This window comes from Prionailurus bengalensis, chromosome B1 (genome assembly GCF_016509475.1).
Source record: "Prionailurus bengalensis isolate Pbe53 chromosome B1, Fcat_Pben_1.1_paternal_pri, whole genome shotgun sequence".
In the NCBI taxonomy this organism is placed as follows: Eukaryota; Metazoa; Chordata; class Mammalia; order Carnivora; family Felidae; genus Prionailurus; species Prionailurus bengalensis.
Genome location: NC_057344.1, coordinates 155,310,507 through 155,319,529, shown reverse-complemented (window position 1 = coordinate 155,319,529; position 9,023 = coordinate 155,310,507).

The window sequence follows — 9,023 nt, the reverse complement described above, 5'->3', positions numbered from 1 at the left end:
AAACTAGAGGTGGTAGACAGAAAGGAACCTAGCAAAACCTGTTTGACCAAAGTCCTCTATGTCCCATTGCTTCTGAGAGGACCAGCAAACATTTGTTTACCAAGTATTTACTTTTTCATCTTTCTGTGAAGTGCATTCCTTCCCTTTGAAGTTCCAGACTCTACCCCCTTTTGAGTTCCGAAAGACATATATACCTCTTTTTGCATGACCGTCTTTAGAATTTCCATGTGAATTCTCCATGTATACAAGATCAAATTTTATTTTCTCCTGTTAATCTGTCTCATGTCAATTTGATTCTAAGTTCAGCTAGAAGCACCTTGAAGGGAATAGGAAATTTTTGCTCCCTAACACAAGCAAATGTGTCTGATTAATACTTACTTTAATACCTTTCACATGGTGGTAGCTACTCTCTCTATAAAGTGCTATGTATGTAAAATACTATGTTCCATGCTTCATTGTATTCTAATCATTTTACATATATTAATAATCTAATTCTTGCAATTCCATGAATTAATTATTTTTATAATTCTTAAAGCTAAACAAGCATTTATCTAGTACTTTTTTATTGTTGTCTTTTGGATTAAAAACAAAATAGAAGAAACAATTCATGACTTCAAAGATTTTAAAACTAGCTGGAAATGTTATAAAGCATACATATATCTATGTTCATTTTCTCACCATCCTATTTTGTAACCAAATATTGGATTTGATGTTACAGACTCAAAGGAATATGGTTGCTTGACATCGTATGTCTAGATGGATATTTCTGTAATTGGAATAGTGCCAGACATCAAGTCCCTTAAGGCAACAGGTGATAAACCTAACTCGGGCATGGGAGAAGAAACCTGAGTCTGGCAAATAGGCTCCTGTTCAGTTTCTGTCACAGACTTCTCAATTTGACTTAATTTCTTAAGGACCCTGGATACTAATATCCAGCATTCTAACTCAGGAATTGTGTAGATACAAAATTGGCTTCAGTTACATCAGTGTACTAAGACCCAAACACCCAAGGCTACACCAGATGGTAGGTAGGACTTCTCTGGTCTTTACAAGGTGGTTAGAAATGTGATATGTGGAGAAGCAGTGTAGAAGGGTAGATAGAGCAATTGAACTGGTTTAGACATTATAGATAAAGGCATTTGAGGTATCAATGACGTATTAAATCTTTTTAAAGAAATCTTTGTTGGAAATAGTGGGAGTCTGTATGGCTATATTATCTACATCTTTCATTTTAGTGTACATATAAAATGCATTGTTTTGAAATATACTACTGTGAAAAATTGTGTATTTAAAGATGAAGATGTAGTTTTAAAATATTAAATTTTAATGTTTATAATAATCTCCTAATTATCTTTTAAATATCCTTAAACTTCATGTTAGCAGAAGTTATAAATTTCTATTGAAATTCTTCAGCAAAATAAAGTGTAGATATAGTCACATTGGAGTAGGTGCTTTATGTTTTCTTTAAATACATGAATATTAAATCTTTTTGAAATCTTATTATATGTAAATGTCATGCAATTCTCCTAATTCTATCTTGGCAGCCATCAATATTGATAAGAAGAATAACTACACTAGACTTAAATAATATCTGCATGTGTAGTTACATTACAAGCAAAATATCAAAAGACAAATATAATCTTAATTTGTCTTAAAACTAATTTGCAAAAGCTAAATTAATACAAAGAATTTAACAATCTTACCTCTTTCCTTTTCTATGAAATAAGAATCATTTATTAAGTTAAATTGTTAGTGCATGAGTTAAAAATATTTAGTTTTAGAATGTTCCTGTTTGGGAGTTTATACATTCAAGACCGAGTGAATATAAGGAATATTGTTATGAAGAAATATAAGTTGTCTTATATTGACTTATAAGTTAAAAGAAAGTCAGTCCAGATTCTATAAAAGTCTATGTGGGATGAAGACAGACTAGAGTTTTAACAATAATCTTTTTAAATGCATACTAGTTTAGAAAATAACTATTAACGAAGGTATGATAAGTACAATGAGTAGTTCGTATTGTTGATATTTAAAAGCTATGTGTAGAGGTCCCATAATATCTAAGGCAATAACAATTATTATAGCATAAAAAAAGCACTAATGTGATATAATTAATTATTGTTTTCATTTAAACATATTCTAAACAGTGCGTTTAGTTGAATCCAAATAACCTCATTATAATGGCTATTTTTGGTTTCTTAGGACACACTGATTGCCATCTTCATGATTTTAAATGTGGAGTTCAACAGTTCTAATTAAAAATGCCATGAAGTAAAGTTGAAGAAAACTTTGAATTATAAATGAGTAATATATGTATTATGACAAGATTATAGTCTTCACTGTTTATGAATATGTTTTATATTTGAAAAATACTCAATGTTTAGATTTTATTGCTTAATCAATACATTTTACCATAAAGATACTACATTGTTTTATTATGAATACAGTGAAATTTTGTTTATAAGACATTTTGTTTATAAGAAATCATATTTAATATTTATTATATACAACAGTTCTTAAAATTATAAAAGTATTATATACTCTAATATAAACATTAGAAACCTAAATATATTATTAGAAATTGCATTTTATTTATTATGTAAGCGTGATACAATAAGAAATGTATTTTTGATCTTTGTCTTTAGTTCCTGACACAGAGTTTCTAAAATCCTAAAACAGAGTGACAGGAGTGCTGGGAGCATCTTTTGTTATTCATGATCCTTGTTCAACCATACTTGTGTTTATGCTAATAAGGTGATGCTTAGACTTTTAGAGGGCTCCTAGATAGCTTCAAGATGGGCGCTAGCCTGTGGAAAGACCAAGGCATGATTAGAGGGTTGAAACCTTTTAGTCTCATCCCTGGCCTCTAGGGAGTGCAGAGGGGCTGAAGCCTTGTAGTCATCAATGGCCAGTGGTTTAACCAACCATGTCTATGTAATGAAATCTCTGTAAAAACCCTAAATGATGAGGATTGGAGGAGTTCTGAGTTGGTGAATACACTGATAGTGGGATGGTTATGGCTTCAAGTGGGCATAAAAGCTCCATGCCCTTACCCTATTCCTTGTGCTGTGCATCTCTTCCATTTGGCTTGTTCTGAGTTTTGTCCTTTACAATAAACTAGTAATAGTAAAGCACTTTCTTGAGCTCCAGGGCTCATTCTAACAAACTGTCAAATGGATTTATACCAATCGATCAGAAGTACAGGAGGCATGGGAGTTTCGATTGGCATCTGCAGTGCAAAGGCAGTTTTGTGGGACTGAATCCTCAACCTGTAGAGTCTGCATTAATTTTGGATAGTTAGTGTCAGAGGTCAATTGAATTGCATATATGCACTTGGCATCCAGAACATTGGAGAATTGGTTGATGTGAGGAAAAACCCACACATGTGAGGACAAAAATGCTGTGAACCAAAAACAGTTCATAGCCTCTCACACTATATGCATGTAAATATGATACCTTTATCAAGAATTAGATGTAAAGAACTGTTCTTGCTGTTGAAGATATTCTAACATTAAAAATATTAACCCATCATTTACACGAGAAAACGCTCTAATAACCCTTCACCTACTCCAGAAAAAAAGGGCCTTGGCTTAAAAACTATCATGCAATCATGTTTTTAGAAGACGTACCAGAAGGCCAAAATCTAGTCCAAAAAGTCTTCATGTGTATGACTAAGAAAAGTGTTTAGTTTGTACAGCTTACACTCCAAAAAAAGTCAAGCTATACAGACATAATAATTGCAAAATTACTAAAGTCATATCTCTTCTCTTTGCCAATATACATTGTTTCATACCTAGGTCAATATATGATTTTTAGTTTCCATGTCCAGGATATTTTTTGTAATCTCTTGAGAAAGATGGTATTTTATAAATATTAAAGAAAATCACTATATGTATTATGAAAAAATTAAAAATATAAAAATTTAGTCATTTTAACATTTCTTGAAGGAGAATTTTAATCTTATTTAGCTTAGCTCAGAAGTATTATAATTTGAGAAATGGCATCTCCCTGTAATCAAATGTTTTAAAAATAAGCTTATGAATGGTATTGATATAATGTGATTATATAATGTTAGAAGTCTTATGAAAATTAAATAAAGTATAAACAATAAAAAAAGTAAACATCTATTCAAAACCTCAAAAAAGATTTCTTGAGTTTATAATTAAAGCAGTTTTCGAGGCACCCGGGTGGCTTAGTCAGACTTTAGCTCAGGTCATGATGTCGAAGTTCATGAGTTTGAACCCCGCATCGGGCTCTGTGCTGACAGGTTAGAGTCTTAAGCCTGCTTTGGATTCTGTGTCTCCCTTGCTCTCTGCACCTTCCTCACTCACAGTCTATCTTTCAGTCTCTCTCTCTCTCTCTCTCTCTCTCAAAAATAAATAAACATTAAAAATATTTATAATTAAAGCAGTATTTCAAATCAATGGGAAAAAGATGAATTCTTTAATAAGTGGTTTGGAAAATTGGCTGAATTTGAGAAAAAGAGCTTGATTCCCTCCTACATGCTGTATACAAAATTGAATTTTAGAGGAAATAAAGAGAAAAATGTAACAATCTAAACTATAAAACTATTCATAAAAAATAAATGCAAATATCTTGAAAATTTTGGAGTAGAAAATGTTTTCTTAAGTAGACACAAATTAGAATTCATAAGATAAATGACTAATGGGGATAACTAATAATTTTTAGCTTATATTCATCAAAGATGGTATAAGCAATGCTAACAGATAAATGAAAGGCTAGAATAAGTAGAGTTGCTATTATTAACAAACAGTAAATATGCATGATATAAAAATTGCTTATAGTGCTATGCAAAAACCTAGAATTAACCTTGTATGAAAATGTATAAAAGTGGTGTAAATGTGCAATTCTAAAAAAGTCCATAGATTCCAATTAAAATATAAAACAATCCACAATTTCACATATACTTATCAGTGAAAACAGTAGAGATACAGCATCCCACATTTAACTATGGGAAAAGTTAAAAAGAAAAAAAAAGAAAGAAAAGAAAAAAGACAAAAAAAATTCAGACTGCTCATTTTTTGCCAAGAACTGGATTGGGATTCCAACAAGGTACTCTCCTACCACTATCAGAGAGAATGCAAAATTAGACTAACCCAAGGAAGTGCATTATTTTCACCTCAGCAATTTTTTTCCTTTCTCTTTTTCTTTTTCTGTTTTATATTTTAGTTAGTTAACATACAGTGGTTTATTGGTTTCAGAAGTAGAATTCAGTGATTCATCCCTTACATAAGACACCCAGCGCTCATCACAAGTGCCCTCCTTAATACTCATCACCCATCAGTTTGTTCTCTATAGTTAAGAGTCTGTTTTGGTTTGTTTCCCTTTCTTTTCTTCCCCCACTTTTTATCTCACCTCAGCGATTCTACTTCTAAAATCAATCTAACAGAAATACACATATACACAGAGATGTGTGTAAAAGGATGTTTATTGCAGCATTGTCTGTAATACAGGGAAAAACATTCTGACAATTCCGTGAGAAAAATGGTTAAAGAATATATGGCATATCCATGCTGCTTAAATACAATTAATTAGACCTTTATGTTGACACAGAAAGATGTTTAAGATATGTTTTTAAATGAAAAAGCAAGTTGTCAAACCATATGCATAGTACGATCCTATTAGCATAAAATATGTATATATAAATGTCCTTCATGAACATGAAAAGGACTGGATGGAACACCAAATTTAATCTCTAGTTATGGAATATAAATGGTAGATGCGGAGGGAGGGTGCTGGCAAGAGAGGACATTCACTTGCTAATACTATTCTTTATCTGATAATTTTTAAAAATGCAGGTTAGTTATACATCATTTATGAGACAAAAATGAAAAGTGCCTGCCCTCAAAAATGTATTTAATGTTCTGTTAAGAACCTTAATAGAAAACTCTCATATTTATCTCTTTCGAATATCAATACCTTGGTATCCAATTTTCCAAAAAGGATGGCTCAATTTATTTGTCTGAATGACTCTGGGAAGATCTGGGTGAGTGAATTAGATAACTTCAATATTATATCTGATTAATTATTAAATCACTGTTTAAAAACAACCACGTTATAGAAAATGTGGTGCTACTTTGGAATTAACTCGCTATGCAAATTTGTGTTGAACGTTTCCCTCCAACAAATATCCTCAGTCATCAACATGAGGGAAACATGCTTCTCTATCAAATGTTTTATTTTCTTCCCGTTTGTCATAATGCTTTCTCATGAAATGTTACCTAGTTGGAGCAACATGGTTGACATTTCTTTGCTAATAGGCCAATTTGCACCAGACATTTGTGTGAGTGGAATATCAGAATGACCAGCAAAGTAATATCTAGTAACACTTGATATCAAGATTGCAAAAATGAACTGAAGCTAGAAAAACCTATATTCATGCTAAATAAATATATTTTTCTGTTAGTCTGTAGCGCCACCCAGTGTTATAGAATTCTCTATGGAACCCTCTACAAAGTAGGCTATTGTGCCAAGGCGGAAAGGGACACAAATGACACTATGTGAGCTCCGTAGTTCTTCCCTTTATGGAACTTTGTTGTTTGAAAAAAAAATCCAGGAAAATTGTTACAATTTTATTAATTCATTGTGTATTTCAAAGTAAGATATTCCAAAGAGATGATTCCAGAGGCCATTATAGCTTCAGGCATACTTTATACTTCTGTATGCCTAAAATGAAAGCTTTCTTTTGAATTAAATTACAGATGAAAATGAGAATACATTTACAGAAAGAAACAGTGCAAGTTTTAGTTTTCTGTAGTGACTTTTACCATAAGGATCTGATGCTGAAGAGAGATGCTAGTTGGCAATTAGGCAACACAGAGCATAAATATTCATGTTAAGGAAGATCTAAAAAATAAAAAAAAAGTAATGAAAAAGACATTTCTTCATTACTTAATTGCTGAAGTGATAAAGAAAATATAACATTTCATCTAAGTCCTCAGAACTTATGTAGATTTCTTCTAAGATAAATTCTAAGATAAATTACACTCTATACATCTTCTAAGATAAATTACACTCTATATTTCTCTTTTTATTGTTTCTTGAATGTTCTTCAAGACTCTATTCCACCTTGTCTTACTTCCTTTAAAAATTGTGTCTAAGGCTTCTCTTTTAGAAGGTCAAAATCACATCAAAATCACATCACTTCTAACAGTCACATCAAACTTGGAACTTCTAAAACTCAATTTTTCTCATTAACATTGCTCTCTTTCCACATTCTATCTCTGGCACTAACAATGTTTTATTTTCCTCTACTTGAAATAGTTCAGTCAGCACTTAGCAGACATAACCCGTTGCTATCATTCTTGCAGGTGTTATCCTCATCACTATGGTCATTACGTTTCACTCCTCTGTCTTGTATTTCTCAGGTCCTGTCTCCTGGTATGTTGACTCCTTTTTGCTGTCTTTCTTGGTTTGACCTTTTCATTCCTATGCCATCATTATGATTTAGACCCTTCTTATCTCATATTGCCATTGCAATTTTCTCCTACCTAATCTCTCTGTTGATCACATTTTCTTCTTACAATCTAACTTGCACAGAACAAAATTCGTGTATTGAAAAATTTTCTCTTTGCCTTTCCAAATAGACTGCAACTCTTTGAATGTAAGAAATATACCTTTCATTATATACTCTCAGTATTTGGCACTATATATTTATTTGACCTATGATATGTTGCCATGAAGTAACTGAACAGTAATCAGAGCGAACTACTGATTCCCAGCAGAACTGTGTTATGTAGAAAGATTCATGCTTTTTACATTGGTTTGTCATTGGAGATCACTCCTGAGATGAAAACACATGTCAAATTTTTTTCCCACCAAAGATAGTTTAAAAATTCTTTCACTTACGGCTGCCTGGGTGGCTCAGTTAGGTGTCCGACTCGTGATTTTGACTCAGGTCATGATCTCACTGTTTGTGAGATCAAGCCCCACATGGGGCTCTGCCCTGATTGCAGTGTCTGCCTGGAATTTTCTCTGCCTCTCTTTCTGCCTCTCCCTCACTTGTGCTCTCTCTCACTCTCTCAAAAATAGTTAAATAGACATTAAAAAAATTCTTTTACCTATCCTAAGCAGAACGGAAACATAGACTCTCGGGGAGAAATACACTTTGCGGAATCTGGTTAGAACAAAAGGGGAGAAGTATTATATAACAATTACCAAGATTAAGAAGGAAAAGAGGGGCACCTGATAACTCAGTCGGTCAATCGCCCAACTTCTGCTCAGGGCATGCTCTCCCAGTTTGTGAGTTCGAGCCCCACGTTGGGCTCTGTGCTGACAGCTCAGAGCCTGGAATCTGCTTCCAATTCTGTGTCTCCCTCTCTTTTCCCTTCCCCTACTCACACTCTGTATCTCTCTCTCTCAAAACTAAATAAACAATAAAAAAGGTGAAAATAATAATGACTATCTTAGATTAATGGTGAAAGACTCAAGACATATGTAAAACATGTGTCCAGGCAACCAGGGATAACAACAGGATCAAATGTAGACAAAATGAAGACAAGTCAGACAAGTCCAAAGCACACTATTATTTCAGCTAGTTTAGTTCTATCCTCTGTTTCTCGATAAGGAGCAAATAGAAGCTGTTGTTGAAGTATATTTAATCATTGTTATTAATTTTATCTATTTATACAGTGAACTTTAAATTTCAATAACTGTGTTTAAACTCTTTCCTTTTTAGTGAATATTTTTATTGTCTTTATATAGTCCTTTACTAAAGATCCTTTATTGCATATAGAGATCTGAAAAAAAACAGATGTTCCTGGATATTTAGAGTCAAAGCTTCGATGTCTAGATTAGGATGGGGAACATATACTTGTGGGAAACATCAGCAATAGTGAGCTCTCAGGAGTTTTCTGGTGAAGATAACTTTGTTACTACTTCAAGCTTCCTCTTTTCTTCCAAACATGACAAAACTAAAAATTTAAAAATACATATATTTTCACAAATAGTTGCTAATCCCATGAGTATGCTTGTGTTAAAGATTCTAAGCAAGTAGAGACGTT